This window comes from Salmo salar, chromosome 16 (genome assembly GCF_965601325.2).
Source record: "Salmo salar chromosome 16, fSalSal1, whole genome shotgun sequence".
Taxonomy (NCBI): Eukaryota; Metazoa; Chordata; class Actinopteri; order Salmoniformes; family Salmonidae; genus Salmo; species Salmo salar.
In genome coordinates this window covers 33,288,266-33,311,473 of record NC_138306.1, presented here as the reverse complement: position 1 = coordinate 33,311,473, position 23,208 = coordinate 33,288,266, and the positions used below count along the sequence as shown (strand labels likewise).

Sequence of the window (23,208 nt, the reverse complement as noted above, 5' to 3'; positions counted from 1 at the left end):
GTATAACTTTTTAAGGATCTGGGGACCCATGCCAAATCTTTTCAGTCTCCTGAGGGGGAAAAGGTTTTGCCCTCTTCACGACTGTCTTGGTGTGTTTGGACCATGATAGATTGTTGGTGATGTGGACACCAAGGAACTTGAAACTCTCGACCCGCTCCACTGCAGCCCCACTGATGTTAATGGGGGCCTGTTCGGCCCGCCTTTTCCTGTAGTCCACGATCAGCTCCTTTGTCTTGCTCACATTGAGGGAGAGGTTGTTATCCTGGCACCACACTGCCAGTTCTCTGACCTCCTCCCTATAGGCTGTCTTATCATTGTCAGTGATCATGCCTACCACTGATGTGTCGTCAGCAAACTTAATATTGTTGTTGGAGTCGTGTTTGGCCATGCAGTCGTGGGTGAACAGGGAGTACAGGAGGGGACTAAGTACACACCCCTGAGGGGCCCCAGTGTTCAGGATCAGCGTGGCAGACGTGTTGTTGCCTACCCTTACCACCTGGAGGCGGCCCGTCAGAGGCGGCCCGTCATAGATCACGGACGGAGAGCAGTTAGAGAACCCAATAGTTGTTTGGTCTGCGCTGCCTTTAGAGAACGCATGCGCTTGGCACGCCTGGAGGGGATGAGGGCCACAGTACAGTCCTCCCTATCTGATGACCATATTCCCCCCTCTGGGGTGATGCGGGTTGGGGCAGCACCCATTCGGTCGCTTTGGGCCCCCCCTCCTCCAAACTCAGTATGGCTGAGGAGTTGATTCACCTCAAACGTCAGGCAGAAAGCCTGTGGGAGGAAGTGGATGCTTTACGGGGGGATGATGACGGCAACGACGCTTATCTCTCTACTCTGGAGACGAGTTGGAGTTCGGTGACAGTGCTTCAGTGTTCCGAGCACATCAGGGATCAACCCAGTCCACAGCGCCATCTGTAGCTGGGAGCGCTGCTACGGAGGCACGCCCAGTGGTGACGGAAGCAATGAGGGAGCTTTTGCATGAGTGGCTACCGCCCTTCATATCAAGCTGGAAGAAGCACCATCTGAGCAGCTCCTTATCTCCATCTGCCCCAAGTTTGGTTTGGCTCTCCGCGAATACTGGAGCAAGATAGTAGGACGCTTCCATTGCGATAACAGACCAGGCCGTGCACTCTCCTAATAGATGCAGAGTCCTTGGGGCTAGACCACTATCCGGTGATGAATGACATGGTGGCTGCCATGATCCTCCCTGACAAGGAGATCATTGGCAAGGTGCTTCGCCTCACACCAGGTCCTGGAGGATTAAGCGATGAATGGCTGCAAAGCACTTTCGGGACCCTCTCCATCATGGCGTGCCTCCTAAATGCGGCTACGATGCTGCAATCCTACCTCGGCTTGCTGATCCCTCACCTTCCAGGGGGTGGCTTCTTAAGGAGGCCACAGAGGTGTCAAGGTTGCTCAGTCCCCCTGAGGTGTCCCCCTGAGGTGCTGGAGGTCGGCCTCTGCCATCTCCGAGGCCTGAAGGGCAAACTGAGAGAGGCAGGGGGAGTCTCCATGGGTATTGGGCACAGTCCTGGAAGGATAAAAACTCCAACTCCGATAGCGACCGCCGTCCTACAGGGGTATCTGGGTCACCTCGGGGGCAGATGGGGTGATGAAGGAGGTGCTGCGGTTGGAGATAGCCTCGATCCTGAGCAAGGACGCAATCAGGAAGGTAGAGCCGCTAGAACGGCTAAGTGGGTTCTACTCCACGTCTTTTCATAGTTCCAAAAAAGGATGGCAGCTTTTGACCAATCCTGGACCTGCGCGGCCTCAACAAATATTTAAAGGAGCTCAAGTTCAAGATGATCTCGCCTGCGTGCGTGTTTCAGGCAGTCTCAAGCGACCAATGGTTCACTACGCTCGACCTGAAGGATGCATACTTACACGTTCCTCATCATTGAGATCACTGGAAGTACCTCCGATTTGCCTTCGAAGGAGTGGCTTATGAATTCAAGGTCCTCCCATTCGGCCTCTCACTAGCGTTGCATACATTCACAAAGTGCATGGATGCAGTCCTAGCGCCTATCATGTCCCAGGGCATTCTAGTGCTGAACTACCTGGACGACTGGCTGGTGTGTGCTCAATTAAGAGAGAAAGCCACAGTAAACACAAGGATAATCTTGAAGCACATTCAAGACCTGGGCCTCACCCTAAACAGGGAGAAGAGCAAGCCGACTCCATCACAGACGGTGGTCTTCCTGGGGATGTTGATCAACTCAACTCTTATGAGAGCACGTCTCCCTCAGGTGAGATTGGAGAAGATACATGCCTTCCTAGACCGTTTCCGGCTTGGATGAGCCGTGTCCATATTAGAGTGCCTGAAGTTACTCTGTCTACTCATGTCGGCTTCTTTGTTGATTCCTCTGGGCCTTCTTCACTTCAGGCCACTCCAGCAATGGTTCAACTCTCACCATCTACGCCAGAGACGACAGACATTGTCAGCTATTGGTGACAAATGCATGTGTGAGGACTCTGTTGAAATGGCACTCTCATTGAAATGGCACTTACACTCCTTCCTGTTGGAGGGAGTAATAGTGAAAAAAGTCCACCGCAGGGAGCTAGTGTGCACCGATGCTTCGCTAACAGGTTGGGGGGCAGTATTCAGAGGCAATACAGCAAGTGGACGCTGGACCCCCCCCCCCCCCCCCCCCCCCCCCCCCCCCCCATGGAGTAGCAAGCACATCAATGTGCTGGAGCTCAGGGCGGTTCGCCTGGCACGCCAACAGTTCCTGCCCTACTTGGAGGGGAAGCATGTCCTGGTCAGATCAGACAACACCACAGTAGTGGCGTATATTAATCACCAGGGGGAACTGAGATCACGGCACCTCCACAAAATGCCTCGGGAGCTGTGGGCTCAGACCTGCTTAGCGTCAGTGCAGGCAGCGCACATCCCCGGTGTCTTGAACCGGGCAATTAGACATGCTTTCAAGAAATGGCCCGCCGGAGGGGGACTGGAGTTTACACCCTCAGGTGGTGTTACAGCTGTGGGAAAGGTTCGGGAGAGCACAGGTTTGTTTGCTTCTCAGGAGAACACTCATTGTCCCCACTGGTTCTCGATGTCGGACCCTCCAGGCCCTCCGGGTTTGGACGCCCTCGCTCGGGATTGGCCAGCAACAACACTTTATGCGTTCTCACCATTTCCCCTGATCACAGCTACGCTGGACAAGGTTAGTTTGAAGGGCCACTGGCTGACCCTGATAGCCCCCTACTGGCCGAGACAACCATGGTTCAGCCTCCTGTTGTCCCTCTTCTCTGGGACCCCAAGGCAGCTCCCACTGAGACCCGACCTGCTCTCTCAGACTCGGGGGATGCTGTGGCATCCGGACCCACACCGCCTCCAGCTTTGGGCTTGGCCCCTGAGAGGCATATATGGGCAAGTCTAGGCATTCAGGACAATGTGGTGAACACGTTGCAGAACACCAGGGCTTCCTCCACTAACGCATCATATCAAATGCGGTGGGGCATATTTTGTACTTGATGTGAAGGTCATAATGTTGCCCCCGAGTCGTGTGATGTACAAACAGTTTTACACTTTTTACAATCACTGCTTGATGCGGGCCGAGCAGCATCTACTGCTCTACTGCTTGGCCGCAATTTTGGCGTGCCATGACGATGGCCCTGACGGACCCATGGGTGGCAACCCATTGCTCTCCAAGTTTATAAAGGGAGTTAGACGTCTGCGTTCAGCGAAGGCCCGTTCGATGCCAACCTGGGACTTTAACGTGCTGCTGTCAACACTTGCTAGGTCACCCCCTTCAAACCCCTGGGGTTAGCGTCTTTGAAGCACCTATCCATGAAGGTGTCATTCCTGTTGGCTATTACCTCTACTAAGAGGGTTAGTGAATTTCATGCTCTTTCAGGGAGCGCTGAATGTTTCCGAATGGGTGCAGACAAGGGAAGTGTTATCCTCCGGCCTAATCCCTCTTTCTTGCCGAAGGTCCTGTCTGACAGACATGTGAACCGGCCCTTAGATTTGTCCGCTTACGCACCTCCCATGGCTGTGATTGGGATTGGTTTTTCCCCAAGTTACATTTGACAGACTAAGAGAATATGACAATCGGATCAGCTGTTCGTGTGTTATGGTCAGAGAGTTCTGGGGAAGAGCCTATCGAAACAGAGACTCTTACATTGGATTGTGGACACTATTACTACAGCATGTCAGCTGGTCGGCCGGCCTTTGCCATGTGCTGTGGTGGCACATTCTACTAGAGGAGTAGCTACATCGTGGGCCCTGCTCCGAGGAGTTCCCCTTGATGAAATGTGCACCTCTGCGAGTTGGGCATCGTCAAGCACTTTTGCACTTTTGATACTATCGAGTCAATGTTGCTGCCGCCAACCAGGTCGGGATGGTCGTATTGGGTGTTGCCTCCACTTCCCTGGAAGGGGATGGAGGGACAACCATGACTGTCCTTTGCTCATCTGGCCATGCCTAGATCACCGATTAATCTGGTATTGTGATACCATATTGGAGTGATCCAATGTAATGCTACATAACAAAGGTTACGTATGTAACTACGGTTATGTGAGCTATTGGATCACTCCAATCCTATTGTCGGTGATCTACGTCAAAAGGACGCGAGGTGGGAGTAGTGCGGTACATGGGACTAATCTGAAATTCTTACTCGGAATGTATCCTGCTGACAAAAACAGCTTTTATATTGAAGGAGTGCCTTTGATTTGACGGCCTGCGCTAGATAAATGTTAGACCCAATGAAGTGTTGCTACACGTGAGCTCAGCTAGCCAACCTCGCCATAACATCGCCTACAAGTGTGATCAGGTATTTCTATTGTAAAAGCAGTTTTAGCCTATCTTCATACTGTACTGTCTTTGATAAAATTGTAATATTAATATCTTCCATATCGTGCTGCCCTACACGGCATCTCAAATGAGTGCAGGAAATACAGAAATGGATGAAAATGCTAAAATATATACACTGCTCAAAAAAATAAAGGGAACACTTAAACAACACATCCTAGATCTGAATGAAAGAAATAATCTTATTAAATACTTTTTTCTTTACATAGTTGAATGTGCTGACAACAAAATCACAAAAATAATCAATGGAAATCCAATTTATCAACCCATGGAGGTCTGGATTTGGCGTCACACTCAAAATTAAAGTGGAAAACCACACTACAGGCTGATCCAACTTTGATGTAATGTCCTTAAAACAAGTCAAAATGAGGCTCGGTAGTGTGTGTGGCCTCCACGTGCCTGTATGACCTCTCTACAACGCCTGGGCATGCTCCTGATGAGGTGGCGGATGGTCTCCTGAGGGATCTCCTCCCAGACCTGGACTAAAGCATCCGCCAACTCCTGGACAGTCTGCTGTGCAACGTGGCATTGGTGGATGGAGCATTGGTGGATGGCGTTGGTGGGTGTCCCAAATGTGCTCAATTGGATTCAGGTCTGGGGAACGGGCGGGCCAATCCATAGCATCAATGCCTTCCTCTTGCAGGAACTGCTAACACACTCCAGCCACATGAGGTCTAGCATTGTCTTGCATTAGGAGGAACCCAGGGCCAACCGCACCAGCATATGATCTCACAAGGGGTCTGAGGATTTCATCTCGGTACCTAATGGCAGTCAGGCTACCTCTGGCGAGCACATGGAGGAAATGCCACCACACACCATGACTGACCCACCGCCAAACCTGTCATGCTGGAGGATGTTGCAGGCAGCAGAACGTTCTCCACGGCGTCTCCAGACTCTGTCACGTCTGTCACGTGCTCAGTGTGAACCTGCTTTCATCTGTGAAAAGCACAGGGCGCCAGTGGCGAATTTGCCAATCTTGGTGTTCTCTGGCAAATGCCAAACGTCCTGCACGGTGTTGGGCTGTAAGCACAACCCCCACCTGTGGACGTCGGGCCCTCATACCACCCTCATGGAGTCTGTTTCTGACCGTTTGAGCAGACACATGCACATTTGTGGCCTGCTGGAGGTCATTTTGCAGGGCTCTGGCAGTGCTCCTCCTGCTCCTCCTTGCACAAAGGCGGAGGTAGCGGTCCTGCTGCTGGGTTGTTGCCCTCCTACGGCCTCCTCCACATCTCCTGATGTACTGGCCTGTCTCCTGGTAGCGCCTCCATGCTCTGGACACTATGCTGACAGACACAGCAAACCTTCTTGCCACAGCTCGCATTGATGTGCCATCCTGGATGAGCTGCACTACCTGAGCCACTTGTGTGGGTTGTAGACTCCGTCTCATGCTACCACTAGAGTGAAAGCCATGCCAGCATTCAAAAGTGACCAAAACATCAGCCAGGAAGCATAGGAACTGAGAAGTGGTCTGTGGTCTCCACCTGCAGAACCACTCCTTTATTGGGGGTGTCTTGCTTATTGCCTATAATTTCCACCTGTTGTCTATTCCATTTGCACAACAGCATGTGAAATTTATTGTCAATCAGTGTTGCTTCCTAAGTGGACAGTTTGATTTCACAGAAGTGTGATTGACTTGGAGTTACATTGTGTTGCTTAAGTGTTCCCTTTATTTTTTTGAGCAGTGTATTTATTTTTTTACCCCTTTTTTCCTCCCCAATTGGTAGTAGTTACAGTCCTGTTTCATCGCTGCAACTCCCGTACGGACTCAGGAGAGGCGAAGGTCGAGAGCCATGCGTCCTCTGAAACACAACCCAACCAAGCCCCACTGCTTCTTGACACAATGCACATCCAACCCGGAAGCCAGCCACACCAATGTGTCAGGGGAATCACCGTACACCTGGCGACCTGGTCAGTGTGCACTGCACCCAGCCCGCCACAGGAGTCACTAGTGCACAATGAGACAAGGATATCCCTGCCGGCCAAACTCTTCCTAACCCGGACGAATTTTACACCGCCCCATGGGCCTCCCGGTCACAGCCGGCTGCGACAGAGCCTGGGCTCGAACCCAGAATCTCTGGTGGCACAGCTAGCACTGCAATGCAGTGCCTTAGATCACTGCACCACCCGGGAGGCCCCTAAAAAATATTTTTTTATTGAATTGAACAGTATTAAACAATCAGAATGGAGAAAATACCCAGTGAAATCACATAGAATGTATGTGTTGCCACCGTAGGGTCACGCACTACTCATAAAGCAAATATTTAACTTTTATTATTCAAAAACATAAAATACGTAATTTAAAAACAAATAGCGTGATATGATATTTTGGCCATATCGCCCAGCCCTAGTTGACCGTGATGTCCTTCTGGACAGACTGGAGATGTGGGTTGGCCTCTCCGGTCCAATTCTAAATTGGCTTAGGACAATTTTTTGTCACCATTGGTGAACAAAACTCAGAGAAAATACATATCACATGTGGCATTCCACAAGGTTCGATTTTGGGTCCGGTACTGTTTAGTCTATATATGTTACCCTATGGCAGCGTTATCAGAAAGCACAGCATTGATTTTCACTGTTACACAGACGACACACAACTTTACATTTCTGGATAAATTATTAGACTGTATTAGTGATTTAAATACTTGGATGGCTCACAACTTCCTCCAGCTAAATCAAGACAAGACCGAGGTACTATTGTTGGAGCCAAAGCACAGAGAGAGAATCTGGCCGCACACTTTAGTTCACAGGCAATAAAAATAAAACACCAGGTAAAAAACCAAGGTGTTATTTTAGATTCTGAACTCAATATCAAATCACACATTAGGAATGTGACCAAAATAGCTTTTACCACCTGCGGAACATTGCCAAGGTGTGGCCGTTTCTGTCTAAGGCTGATACAGAGAGACTCATCCATGATTTTATTACAAGCAGGCTTGACTACTGTAATGCTCTCATGTCTGGTCCACCCAAGAAAGCCGTTGGTCAACTGCAAAATGTACAGAATGGTGCAGCACGGGAACTGACCAAGACCAGATGGAGAGCCCACATTACACTGGTTGTAAAGTCTCTTCTATTGGTTTTTAAATCCATGATTGTGCACCCCAATACATGTCAGACATGCTTTTAAGTTATGTACCCACTAGGTCCCTCAGGTCCTCTGGCACTGGCCTTTTATCTATCCCAAAGCCTAGGACCAAGAGGCATGGAGAGGCAGCCGTTAGTTACTATACCCCCAGCCTCTGGAATAGCCTGCCAGAGAACTTGAGGGGGCAAAAACTGTGGACATTTTTAAAAGAGATCTTATAACACACCTTTTTAGCTTTGCTTTTCCTTAGGGTGCTTTTTAGTCATTCAATTTTTTGTTATTTTTTTATATACACTTATGTTTGTTGTGTAGTACATATCATTTTTTCCTGTGAAGCACATTGTGTTGCATTCCATGTCTGAAATGTGCTGTATAAATAAAGCTTGATTTGATGACTAAAGTGTCTTATTAGGAAGTTTGCTACGTTGCGGAATGTTTTGTACTGAACGACACATTTCTCCGAAACATTCTTGTAAGTTCTTGCACAGACGTTGAGTCATGTTTGCTCCCATTTGGTGGGTGCGGTTTGAGGCAATGAGCGACGTGACCATGCTGATAGCGTTCCCCAACCCACAACCTCCCTCATTTTAAAACTGGTCGTTCAGTACAGCACCGTTTCCGTTCAATTGAATGTTCCAGAACATAAAAACATACTAAATGAAGCCCAGAACCCTGGCCCCTTGCATTCAGCCCTATTCAGCAATATAGCGTACTTCCAATTCAAATACTTCCTGCTTCAGGTGCCATTGGGAATTTTCCATAGGAATACGTGGATGATGTCAACGCTATCACTATTCACTGGTTTTAATGTCTTTGGATCCAAACAACAATTACAAAAAATATATACAAGAAAAAATATTTTGGGGGAAATTATACCACCACCCAAAAGGGCACTTTGGAGACTGGAACGGCAAAGGGGCATGTGCTCTGCACAGGTAGAGCCCTATCTGTGCATGTGCCTGGTTAGGAGGATATCAACATCCTCCCCTCATTACGTAAAATCCTTAGCACCACCTACACATAACTAGGAGACTAACCATCAACCATTTATTACTTTATTTCCAAAAATGCAAAATTCACTGGGACATTACAGAGACAAAACAAGTTGGTAATGTTTCCATTCTGAAGCTATCTTCTATCGCCAATTGGCTGTCTTCCCAGAGAGCAGAGGGACACCTGGTATACCAGGGAAGTTGGCAGAGGAACCGGTTCTACTTGCTCTGTGGGGTCAGTTGTGTAAAGTAACCAAGTAAAAATATGTTGAAGTACTAGTATTGGTACTTTACTTAACTATTTATATTTTTTACAACTTTTACATTCCTAATGATTTTTTTAAACTTTTTACTCCATACAATTTCCCTGACACCCAAAAGCACTTGTTACATTTTGAATGCTTAGCAGGATAGGAAAAGTGTCCACGCTTATCAAGAGAACATCCCTGGTCATCCCTACTGCTTCTGATCTGGAGGACTCACTAAACAGAGAACATCCCTGGTCATCCCTACTGCTTCTGATCTGGCGGACTCACTAAACACATGCTTTGTTGTAAATTATGTCTCAGTGTTGGAGTGTGCCCCTGGCTATCTCCAAAAAATTATTTAAAAAAAAGCTAATTGTGCCATCTGTTTTGCTCAATAAGGAATTCCTAATGATTTATACTTTTACTTTTGACACTTGAGTACATTTTAGCAATTACATTTACTTTTAATACTTATATATTTAAAAACAAATACTTTTTAGACTTTTATTCAAGTAGTATTTTACTGGGTGACTTTTACTTGAGTACTTTTTTTATTAAGTTATCTTTACTTTTACTCAAGTATGACAATTGGATACTTTTGCCACCACTGGTGCCAGATGAACCAATCCAATCATAAGACATAAGCGGAAATACCCTACTGCCATGGTTCCTTTGGTTACAGTATGCAAATACATCATGTTATAATTGAACCAAGTCTAATGTCTATTTCAGCTTTAGGGACAAGTTTAAGAGACAGAATCAACCATGTCAATACAGAAGTTCATAATGAGTGTACAAAGACAATGACATTTCAAATTAGGTGAAAAATAAGTTACATTTTTACAAACACCACACATACCTTACACACAGTGCCTGATTGCTATGTGCTTGCACCTGTTCCTGGTCCAGGTGCAATTACAATTAGTAATTGTACTCCCAAGTCTAAAGTTTATCAACATTTCCACTAATACAGTCATTCAAAACATTGCACATCGGAGCTCATTATACTGTATGTGTCTCAAAAGAGCAAAATAGGGAGGAGCTTTGACCACTCCCACCAGCTCAGTATTTGAGTCACTCCAGAGTCTTCCTGAGGAATTCCACAAGCAGATGATGGGGGAAGCCAAAGTCTGTCTGGATAATCACATAACCCTACAGACAGAAAATAATGCATTTATTTAGTCCTATAGTTTGTGTATACATTATATTTGGAGTTTATGATAAGTAAGAGTGAAGTACAGGTGTATGAGTACTCACATCCTGAGAAACAACCTGGGGCTTGATGATATCAAACAGATTTGCTCCCTGTTTGTCCATGAGTGCAGTTAAACCTGGTTCTAGTTCTAAGACAACAAGACGAGAAGAAAAACATATTGTTCAAAACAACACACACACATCCCCCAGGTCACAAACTGGTTAACTGAACATTGTTTCAATGTCATTTGTCAACATATTGTGACGTGGAAAACACATTCGATTTTTAAAAAAGTAATCAACTGTTGTTTTTAGGGTAACATTTCAACCACAGGATTATGTCATGGTAATCAATTTTCAACAAGACAAACCTTGTATAAAATAGGTTGAATTTGTACCTTTGAAAAAAAATGTCAGCTCTTCAATGTAATATCCACAACAAGAAAAAAAAACACCTGGGCAGCACCTCCTACTGGAGAGTTGATCTATCTACAGCTATCCATTTTGGTCTCCCATCCAGGGTTTTAACCAAGCCCAGCCATGCTCAGCTTTGCTGTTTCTCACTGACTATTACCAATGTGCTATTGTGAGAATGATTGTTGTGAAATCTCCACTTACAGTAATAGATTCACTATTGCAATTGTAGTCATTCCAAAAGATACATTCAACAGAGCAAATTAAATGAATCCATATTTTTTTCAATCATATCATCAATGATTATTTACGCATATATACACAATATGGCCAAATGTATGTGGCCACCCCTTCATATTAGTGGATTTGGCTATTTCAGCCACAACCGTTGCTGACAGGTGTATAAAATCGAGCACGCAGTCATGCAATCACCATACACAAACATTGGCAGTACAATGGCCTGTACTGAAGAGCTCAGTGACTTTCAACGTGGCACCATCAAAGGATGACACCTTTCCATAAAGTCAGTTCGTCAAATTTCTTCCCTGCTAGAGCTGCCCCGGTCAAATGTAAGCGCTGTTATTATGAAGGGGAAACGTCTAGAAGCAGCTGCGAAGTGGATGCAACACTCGGTTGCAACACTGACTACAGAGTTCCAAACTGCCTCTGTAAGCAACTTCAGCATAAAAACTGTTAGTCGGGAACTTCATGAAATGGGTTTCCATGGCCGAGCAGCCTAAGATCACCATGTGCAATGTCGAGCGTTGGCTGGAGTGGTGTAAATCTCGCCACCATTGGACTCTGAAGCAGTGGAAACGCGTTCTCTGGAGTGATGAATCACACTTCACCATCTGGCAGTCTGACAGATGAATCTGGGTTTGGCGGTATCCTGGAGAACACTACCTCCCTGAATGCATAGTGCCATCTGTAAAGTTTAGTAGAGAAGGAATAATGGTCTGGGGCTGTTTTACATGGTTCAGGCTAGGCCCCTTAGTTCCAGTGAAGGGAAATCTTAACACTACAGCACACAATTACATTCTAGACGATTCTGTGCTTCCAATTTTGTGGCAACAGTTTGGGGGAGGCCCTTTCCTGTTTCAGCATGACAATGCCCCGTGCACAAAGTGAGGTCCATACAGAAATGGTTTGTTGATATCGGTGTGGAAGAACTTGACTGGCCTGCACAGAGCCCTGACCTCACCCCAATGAACACCTTTGGGATGAATTGTAACGCCGACTGCGAACCAGGCCTAATCGCCCAACATCAGTGCCCGACCTCACTTATGCTTGTGGCTGAATGGAAGCAAGTCCCTGCAGCAATGTTCCAACATCTAGTGGAAAAACTTCCCAAAAGAGTGGAGGCTGTTATAGCAGCAAATGGGGGAGACCAACTCCATATTAATGCCCATGATTTTGGAATGAGATGCTTGACGAGCAGGTATCCACATTCTTTTGGCCATGTAGTGTAGCATTTGGGAAGTCATCAACAGCTATTGTTAAATTCTGCCCAGGATTAAACAAAAAACAGACAATACATATAGGCCTGGGGTTTCAAGCTTTCGTTGATTTCAAATGGAATCTACAAGTTAATAATAAATATGTTGGATTCACTTCTCCGTCTTAACCGAAAATCAGTTAAAGAATAGGATAAAACAAATCTGTATTTAAAGTTAGATTTGATTTAGTCCTAGATTTTTTTGTTAAAATGGAGATGTGAATACAACATATCAATTATTAATTTGTAGATAAACTGGAATTAAAGCCAGACTCAGTGGCACAGATGGAACTATCCAAGCAGAAGATATATCTCATTCTAAATGTTGATATTTAGTTGCGTTTACAACTAAACAAGTCAATAGCACTTTTGCAATATGGCAAATAGCCTATTAAGTTGTTAATAAATTATATGTTGGGTTCTCGTCTACATCTCAACCAAAATAAAAGTTAAAGAATAAGATTAAGCCAATGGCTCAGATGGAACTATACAAGCAGTAGATACATCTCCTTTAAATGTTAATGTTGTAGTTGTCAACCAAACACAATTCAATATTACTTTTGTGTAGATGTAATGTAACAGTATTTATTCAACCTTAAAATTAGTAACTCATCCATGGACACATTGAGGTTACTGTAACAATAAATGTCTTATACAATCATAGAAAGAGTGCATGTTCAGGGTCCCAGGCCTGTGGACATCTTCACAATTGCTATAATAATCTGCACAGAATCTCAAACGGCATTGATCAATTGCACCATGTACTTTAATGTAATCTCAACTGCAATCCAGGTCATTTGGTTGTGGTATTAGATGAAGTAAGTTGTTGTATAAATAAACCAAATATCTGACATTGCATTCCAATTTGAACTTTGTTGTGCGTTTAAATGTTCTAAAGCACAGTGATAACACATTTACGTGACAACTAATCCACAAATAAGACATTGATTTTCCATTGGAATCTGGTTGTGCTTTTAGATGGTTGAAAGCATAGTGATAACACATTGGGAATTCAACAAACTTTTGGCTGTCTTTTTGAGTGGGTTAAAATAGTTCGGAATCTCCTCGATCAACGTATCTGCTCAATATTACCCAATTCTCCCATGTTGAAAATGCATGGTATGCCCAGTGGGATATCTCAATTCACTAAATGGGACAGGATGAAACAGAACTCACCAGATATTACTTTTGGGACACCTATTTTTTTTGCTGCCTCTTAAATATTCAATGTGTGCTTCAACCATCTGGAGAGCAAAAGAAAATAACAAAGAAGCAATCTACCAACGTTACATGTCACTTAGATAGTGATTCAATGAGTCTACTTAATTCTCACCTGCAGTGTGTCTTTGGACAGTGATTCCTTCATTATGGAAATTCTTTTGTGGAAAGAAGAAAAGTCTTTTTTTTTTTTACTTGCACAGATGTCGACAGCAGTGTAGGGTACTTGTTAGTGAACATGCAACCAGGAAGTTTGCAATCAAGAACTGAACCGTTAGTCACTGTAACCATTATGGAGGCACAGTGAATTCATCACAATAACAGTTACAGACATGTAGACCTATGTACATGCTCACAGAATAGGCATGAAAATGGAATAAGACTCACTGTGGCACTGTAGCGTTTAGAATCAGTTTCTTCTCAGCGTAAGAAGTTCTCACAACAACCTCCACCTCCTAGACAGCGACAAACTTCATTTAGCTACTAATCTGGGAGAAAAGGTTGTCTGATGCCATGTTATTTAAATCATGAAAACAACATATGGCTGAACGTCTCAAAGTAAAGTCCTGGGATGTCCTCAGCTCCACTGGTCAGCTTCACTGCAGCCAAAGCTCTAACAGAGGTGCCCAGTGGGGTCGTCCACATTTGAGGCACTGACACACTCCACACCCTCAGAAATGGCTCCTCAGAGGAGAGTAACTGACAGAGGGAAACAGACAGATACAGTATGTCATACAGGCTGAGAGACACACACATTTACCTGTATACACACATATGTATACAGATTGCATTCATCTGCTAGGATTATTTAAAACACAATGCAAGCTTAAGACACCACAAAATGTGCATTGATCCATAGTCATAGTACCGCAGATGCCAAGATAGGTCACATGGTCTGTGGAGCTGATAGAAGTCTGAGGATTGTACTGACTGGGTTTGTCACATTACCTGGCTTAGGAACTCTGACATTTCGCTTGACAAATACACTTCGTAAAGTTCCTGTAATTAAATTGACCATGTTAATAGCACAAATTAAATACACAAATCAGCTTGAAGTCACCATGTAAGATAGAGTTTACTTGCCACATCATACTTGTAGACATTGCTTTTGCTCCATCACGCTATTACACAGTGAGTTGCCCTGCCTCTAACATAACCCCCAACAACAACAACTCCTGATTACTTAAATGACGTCTTTCTACATTTAAGTCAGTAGCAGTCTCTCTTATCCAGAGCAACATATAGTAGTGAGTGCATACATTTTCGTAACGGTCCCCCGTGGGAATCAAACCCACAACCCTGGCGTTGCAAGTGCCATGTTCTACCAACTGCGCCACACAGGATCATGTTAGAGTGACTTCCACTAGTCAGGTCAACACCCACTGTGAGCTCCAGGCCAGAGATGTTGAGGACAAAACGTCCATCTTGGTGGGAAGCTGTAATTAAGGTGTTGAAGACCTCATCAGAGATCCAAAAGTAAAGCATGCGGTCCTCTGTCAGCTGGCTGGGGTGGAATACAGAGGCATTGATGACAGCTGTCACATTGTTGTATTTGGCCAGACCCTGGACATTGAGAAGAAGTCAGAATAGCAGGTAAAACCCTGCACATAGATACCCTAACATATACAATAACAGTTGATATTGTGCATCATCATCTAGCATATAAATGGATGCTAAACAAAAATAATGAAGGGCTATACACTGCACCTTGTGATATGATTCAATGTAATGTGATGTGATGACAGGGGCAGAAGTTACACCAATATTCATGCTGATGTCACCATCACTAAGGAATTGCTCTGTGGGAATCAAAGGGGAAATGTAAACATATGTATATAGATGACAGACATAAATAACATAACGTTTTGTTGTAGGCTTTATGTCATCATCATCTACCCAAACTCCAAAAACGTGACCATACCTGCTCGTTCCTGTATAAAGTCAGCCAGTATGTTTGCCACATTATTGATCTCCTTGCAGATCGGCAATTAAGCAAATACATTCCCTATGAATAACATTGTTTCATTATTTGTTGCAGCTGATGAGATCATGTGTCAGCAAGGTCGCATTAACCAAACAGTAGAGGGCAGAGTTGAGCTGTCAGTCAGTCCTCTTTCCATCACATTGGACTTTTTTGTCGTTTTGGCAAAAGTATGTTCTCCGTCCTCTCTCTGTCAAAGACAGTACAGTATGAAGATAGGCATTTACTGCTTCTCCAATGGAAATCCGCGATCACACTTGTAAGTGATGTCATGGCGACGTTGGCTAGCTGAGCAAAGGATAATCTGTCAATCGGCAAACGGAAGACGGTCAGATGAGACAGATATTTCACCGTAAATGTGAAGCATCCGCTTGGCGTTTCAAACTCACTGCCAAATATGGAAGACCACTGGCCGGCAGTGGGAGAAGATAAAGCGAGATCAATATTGGCCGACATTCTGCTAATTTTCTCATCGATTAAACATTTGATGTGAATATACATTTTCCTGTTCCCAAAACTATAATATGTTACGAACATAGTGGACTACGTTTTGTAGAATTTACCCTTTGCCAAAGTAAAAAATAATGGCGTTGTTTAGAAGGAGTGCAAAAACGAATTGAGTTATTGCACAAGCGCATTTCACAGAGTAGGCCTTCTCTAACGGAAATGCTAGCTCGTGCTTGGCTCTGCCCACCTCCTTGCTTCTTCCGACCACTGACTTATTTCTTCATGTTTGAAACAACGGGCTGTGGTCTATCTTGGTTTAGTTATAACAATCTTTTATTCTCCCCTCCTCGATAGCCTCCTTTTGGTGTATCCTTCTCCTTCTCCTTCTTCTTCTTCGGAGTTTAACAGCGGTTGGCATCCAAAATGTTGCTTTACCGCCCCCAACTGGACTATCATATACAAAATACAATTAAAATAATAATTTAAAAAAGATATGTATATAGATATGTACAAAAAAAACACCCTTCAAACTAACCCTATACTCATTAAAATCATTACCCCATTCTACTACTTGATCTTATCTACTCCTGCACCATGTCAATGACCTGGGACACGACCACTCAACACACCCTGAAACTCTTCTAAAGTCAAATCTCGTATACCCAAATACTTCTCTGTAGCTGCCACCACAACATCTATTTTCTGTGATTTACATTCCATTTCTGCGGGACAGTTGAAAGCCATTGCTATGAATGCTAAGAAGTCAACATTACTGAAGCTTAAATCACTTGCTTGCTGTTTGGGGTTTTAGGCTGGGTTTCTGTACAGCACTTTGTGACATCAGCTGATGTAAGAAGGGCTTTATAAATACATTTGATTGATTGATAACTCATTGGCCTATCCCTCTGTGCTGGCACAGATTTACTACTCACAGGGATCCTGACCCATCCTCTTCTACTTTCTTCCCTGCCTCAGCATACGACACCTTATGCACTACTCTGACTCTAGCCACCTCAACCTGCCTCTCTCGCACTTCCGATCCCCAGCAACATGGGCACCCCTACAGTTGACACACACAACTTTTCCACCGAAACTACACAATCCTCTATCCCATGACCTCCTGTACACTTCCCACATCTTAGAATCTCCCTCCTACAAACTGCTGCGACATGACCATAAACGTTGCATCTGAAACACCACAGTGGGTTCGACACAAAAGCTCTAACAGCATAACTGATATATCCTAACATGACTTTGTCGGGTAAAGACTCTGACTCAAAACTCAAAAGGACTGACAGTGACTCCTCTGTTTCACCATGCTCACCACCGGGACTGCATCTCACCAAACAGCAGGCATCACAAATACCAGGAATCTTTAACTTCAATTGCTCCACCTCCACACTTAATGCTTCCCCAGAAATCACTCCTTTCAATTGTGCCCTGTTCCGAAGAGCAAAGCAAGAAACAGATCTTGACCCAAGTTGCGTGACACGAAGCGCCCGCTCCCTTTGATTGGAACAAACACACACAAATATCACTACAGGTTACCTTCACTGATTCAACTGTACCCAACTCCTTTCTCACCAACCCTGAAACCACAAATGGATCTGCCAAAAGGCAAGGATCCATTTTCTTCAAAAATGTCACTCCTACTGGACCAGATTCCTCTTCATCGTGTTCATTGATGCACCACACCTTCCATCTCACTTAACTCGCTCTCCTTCACTTTCATTTCACCTCCAGAACTTGATCTGGAGCACGGCTCACTTTGTTTGTACTTGACTCTTCTTCAACACCCCCAATCTCCCTTTTTATTTCCTGAAATTCAGTTCCAACCTCAGTTTTCCTCATTTTCTTTAACCTCTTCTTCCTCTTTTCCCCCCCTCCATTCCTCCTCAGAAATCCACCTTTCTGTGTCCCTGTCCCAATATTCCTCTTCTCCGGACTTTGCTTGCGGCCCGGTGAAATCCCGACATAACATCTCATAATGGTCCTTCTCTCCTCGGAAACTTGTCTTCTCTGGGCGCCGACATTTTGAGAGAATGAGCAGTGGCCACACACCTTTTGGTGTATCCTACCGCAGAAAAGTTTTGGTATCTGCCACACCACTTTGAATCAGCTGTTGTATTGTCGGAGGAGAAAATCATACACACATTAAAAAAAATATTCTACTTCTCCTTTATCTATAAAATGTCTTCCACAATAAACTTCCCACTCAACCTGAAGAAATAAGCTACTAAAACCTTTTGGGATGCATTTCAGTACTGGATCACATATAACAATGTGGTCTCAGAGTATTTTGTATTATTCTGTACGTAAGTCCGAGACACTCCATTTATGGTCACTTAAGTAGAGTGGTTGGTCAGATAATGTGAATGTCTAGCAACCTAAAGGTTGTGATTTCGAATCTCATCATGGACAACTTTAGCTAATTAGCAACTTTTCAACTACTTTCAACTTTTTAGCTACCATGAAACGACTGAGCATGTTAACTAACCCTTCCCTAACTCTAACCGTAACCCTTTAGCTAACCTTTCCCTAACCTTAACCCTTTAACCTAACTCCTAAACTTAACCCTAATCTTAACCCTAACCCCTAACCCTAGAGACATCAGCATGCTTCAGTTCGGCTGCTCGCATACTCCCTTAAAAGACGTTCACTTGAAAAATTAGAAAAAGTCAGCAAAACTACTGTTTGTCCATCACGAGACGCCGTAGCCAGTATACACTTCCTCAAAATAGTCTGAATGAATCTAAGATATCTCAAGAAATCTGTCATTCATTTTGAAGTTTTTGCAGAGGAGATCTTAGTTGCGCAATTTTACATGTAACTAAGATGTTTGGTGCAGTATTTCTCAATAAAAATTGCATGAAAATGAGTTGTCTCTCATTGAATGACAACAAAGACTTTATTGAAGAATGCCTACTGTTGACCAATCACCGACGAAGGGGCTTAGACTTCAGCTCCAAACTTTGGCCTGCCTCCTGAAAAAAAATGGTGTGCCTGAAAAGCCCCAAAAATCCTCACTGAAGTCCAAATTGAACAAAAACGTCACAAAATGTTGTCATAATATATGCACAAACTCTTCTGAACTGATTTGGCTGGGAAGAATGCGGACTCCTTAACCCCTAGCTTAGCTAACATTAGCGAGCTAGCTAACATTAGCCAACTAGCTAGAATTCGTAACATATCATATACGTTTTGCAAATTCGTAACATATTGTACATTTTGCAAATTCATAACATATTGTACGTTTTGCAAATTCGGAATATATAATACGAAGTGTAATTCGTAAAATGTAAATACAGAATAACACAAAATGCTCTGAGACCAGGTTGTCCCACTGGGTACACCATGTCATTTCAACATGGAGAATTGGTTAACATTTGGTAGATAGCCTATGTTGATCAATGAGATTCCAACTTATTTTCACCCACTCAAAAAGACAGCCAAAAGCTAAAAGCTCAACCAAATTCCTAATCAATGTCTGATTTTTCGTTTAGTTGTCACCTAAATATGTTATCAGTGCACTTTCAACCATTTCAAAGCACACCAAAGTTCAAATTGGAATACAATGTCAGATATTTTGTTTATTTATACAACAATTTAATGAGTCATCAATTTGCTTGATCTAATATCACAACTAAATTACCTGGGTTGCAGTTAGTAGAGATTACATTAAAGCATATGGTGCAAGTGATCGATACTGTTTGAGATTCTGTGCAGATTATTATAGCAATTGTGAAGATTTCCACAGGCCTGGGACCCTGAACATGCACACCTTCTATGATTACATAAGAAGGCATTTATTGTTACAGTAACTTCAATGTGTCCATAGATGAGTTACTAATTTTAAGGTTGAATAAATACTGTTACATTAGTTTGTAAGATAGCCTTAATATTAGGCTTTTACTGTCTTACAAAAGTAATATTGAATTGTGTTTGGTTGACAACTACAACATTAACATTTAAAGGAGATGTATCTACTGCTTGTATAGTTCCATCTGAGCCATTGGCTTAATCCTATTCTTTAACTTTTATTTTGGTTGAGATGTAGATGTGAATCCAACATATAATTTGTTAACTTGTCGACAAGTTAATAGGCTATTTACCGTATTGCAAAAGTGATATTGAATTGTGTTTGGTTGTCAACGCAACCAAATATCAACTTTTTAAGGAGATGTATCTTCCGCTTGGATAGCTCCATCTGTGCCACTGAGTCTGGCTTTAATTCCAGTTTATCTACAAATTAATAATTGATATGTTGTATTCACATCTCCATTTTAACCAAAAATCTAAGTTAAAGAAAAGGACTAAATCAAATCAAACTTTAAATGCACTTTGATTTGATTTAATCCTATTCTTTAACTTTTATTTTTGGTTGAGATGGAGATGTGAATCAAACATATTTATTAGCCTTTAAATTTCATACAAGCACATTTTCGCCGACATTCACTTTGACCTTTTTCAAAAGTAGGTGAGAGAGGGCGGAGGAGAGAGGATGCAGGACTTGAGCAAATCTAATTGAGTAAAGGCCAATGAGACATATACCACAGATAGAACAATGAGACAGATATTTCACTGGATGTATAAATGCGAAGCATCCACTTGGCGTTTCCACTCACTACCAAAAATGGTAGTGAGAGGAAGCCCAGTGGACAGCAGTGGGAGAAGATGGAAGGAGTTGGATTTTTGACAGACATTCTGCAAATGTTGTCATCGATTAAACATTTGATCTCAATACAGTTTTCTGTTCCCAAAACTAGACTTTTGCCAAAGTCTTAAAAAATCGTGTTGTTTAGAAGGAGTGCAAAGGTGAATTGAGTTATTGCACACGTGCACTTCCCAGAGTAGGCGTTCCCTAACGGAAATATGCAGATGTGTGCTATAACGGCCCAATAGGATCTCGCTAACTCGTGCTTGGCTTTGCCCACCTCCTTGCTTGTTCTTCCCATTATTTGTTCCCATTCCAACAACAGGGTGTGGTCTATCTTGGTTTAGTTTTTAAAATATTTGCATATAGGTCCAACTGTAAATTGGTCTTATCCTAAACTTCCCTCTTAGGTCACTCACCTGGCTTTTAATAACCAACTTCCCTGTGAAGGTGATAAAGTCTGTAAACAGCCTCTTCAGCCAGCCAGGTCTACAGACAGAATGTAAAGCATAGGGTTTGTATTTTATGTAGCAGTTTTACTTTTCTTGTCGAAAAACAGAGAGCAGTTGACAAGTGTAATATATTGCACAATTTTCTCTAGGTTTCATGTTCACGTTCACTCACTCTTTGTCTCCCTGCAGCAGGAGATTGAGCTTGTGGAAGGTGAGGTAACAGACTGAGGTATCTGCGGCAACTTTCTCTTTTCCACAATCTGAGACATAGAAAGACTGGTCAGTGCCAAGAAATACATTACAACACATCACAATAAAACTCTGTTTATAAGATTCCTTTAAACTCTTGAGGAGAATGAGAATGAGAGTGGACATTGAAAACTACAAAAACAATGGACAGAAAAATCTACTTACAAAGTTTGGGGTTAATGCCGAGATCAATATGTGACTCAATTTCAAAATCTACTGAATGGCCCACGTTGACACTGCAAACAGTGACACATGGCAGTGTCACCAGCACACAGTTATCTAAGGTCAACATACAAGCCTTAGTAGTAGCCTACATACCAGGATATTTGGTTAAAATACAACATAACATTAAAACTCACAGAAAATGATATAAAAAATCTGAACATAAACTGATCAACAATAGTTCCATCTTTTTCCTGCTCAGTGTCATCCTCCCCAGTTACAGTGATTGATGGAAGGACTCACAGCCAGCTGCCATATTCATACTGGATGGTTCCCTTGAAAACAGCAGACACGTTGGAGATAGCAATCTCAATGCCTTTAACTGGCTTCAGCTCAAACTCACTCCGCCCAATCGACAGGTTATGGATCTCCAGACTGAGAGGGCAAAGATCAGGAGAGGATAATATTATTGGTTGTTCCTTAAAAGAGCCAACCAACAAAGCACTGGCAACAGAGTTGACGTTCAATCTGCTTGTGATTTAAAAATGAGTGCTTATGCATTCATCCAAACATGTGCCATATACTTCATCTATCTATGATTAGCGAATGTAGGACAAAATTATTGTAAGTGAGGAAATGGAGGAGAATGAAAGGAAAAGCATGCACACGTGGTGCTGGTGTGCTGACTGTGGAAGGAGAGAGGTCCACTCACTTGGTAAGCCCATATTTAACCTTTCCAACAAAGAGAATAGACTTCTCGCTGTTGATGCTTGGATATTTGGCATGCTGGAATGCAGCCTGGATCACCTTGGTGGTCTTCTCATTTACTGAAGACAAAATAGACATGTTGTCTGTATGAGATTAAAGCTAATACTCAACAAAACAGTTCAACTACCAAGTCAGTAAAAGCTCATGTTTTTATTCAAACAAAAACAATGCAATAAGGAAGCTATAAAGCACTTTCAGCAACAGGTGAGAGAGATCCTAGAGAACACCAGAAAGAGAGAGAGAGAGAGAGAGAGAGAGAGAGAGAGAGAGAGAGAGAGAGAGAGAGAGACGGGAATAAAGTAGTCATACTGACAGACCATTGCTGCAGAGTAGGTCAGCCTACAGACAGCCCCAGTGAATCTGTATGCAGAGACAGGATTCAGACAGGAGCGGGATATCCCAACCAGGCCCAGGAACAGCAGCAGGACTGGGAGTGTCATCAAACACTTATCCATCACACAAGCAGCTAAATTAATACTGACTTCAAACTGGATCCCAGAGCTGTGTTGTGTCTCCTCAGAAACTTGCAACTGATCCAGGCTGTGTTGATAATACCGAACAGACAAGCGGAGGAAGAGGGAGGGAACAGAAGACGCCTCCGGGGAGATGGGGGATGGATTGAGGCTAACCTTTGATAAACTAAACATCACAAAACTGCCCCAGTAGGCTATAATTGGGCCTCAACCAGGCCAAAGTTGAAGTCTGAGGATTTGGGGGTGTTTTTTGTTGTGTGGTCTTTCTGGCCCCAGGCAGCTACTTCTGTACATGTGAGGTAGGGTTATTATAGGACAGTACATAACAGAGATGTACCCCCAAAAGATTATAGGGCACATTCTCAGAAGCTCCCATACCATCCAGTGACAGGAATGCCAGTATTGACTCAGACCCATCATGATGAATCTATAGAGAACCAATTAGTCAATTTAACTTCCTGAGAAAATATGTACTTTCCAGTAAATAAGTACATGACAGATATGAGTAGTTGCAGAGTGTACTGGGTCAGAGGGAGCAAGTCTCTATGGAC

At 43.5% G+C, this 23,208-nt stretch overlaps 1 non-coding gene across 7 annotated transcripts; it reads right to left on the bottom strand.

The window, feature by feature from the left end:
- Window positions 1-8,951: 8,951 nt before the first annotated feature.
- LOC106573721 (uncharacterized) lies at window positions 8,952-22,698 on the bottom strand. 7 transcript variants are annotated; one of them, XR_014380884.1, is made up of 11 exons: window positions 22,502-22,698; window positions 22,129-22,243; window positions 21,720-21,851; window positions 21,178-21,265; window positions 15,179-21,042; window positions 14,420-15,034; window positions 13,859-14,170; window positions 13,587-13,629; window positions 13,430-13,497; window positions 10,408-10,493; window positions 8,952-10,302 (listed from the first exon to the last, which is right to left on the bottom strand). It is a non-coding gene; the product is annotated as an uncharacterized LOC106573721 (transcript). The 7 variants fall into 7 exon arrangements; XR_014380883.1 differs by having other exon boundaries at window positions 13,859-15,034; window positions 15,179-15,270; window positions 15,393-21,042; XR_014380885.1 differs by having other exon boundaries at window positions 13,859-15,034; window positions 15,179-15,270; window positions 16,147-21,042.
- Between the last annotated feature and the right edge of the window lie 510 nt (window positions 22,699-23,208).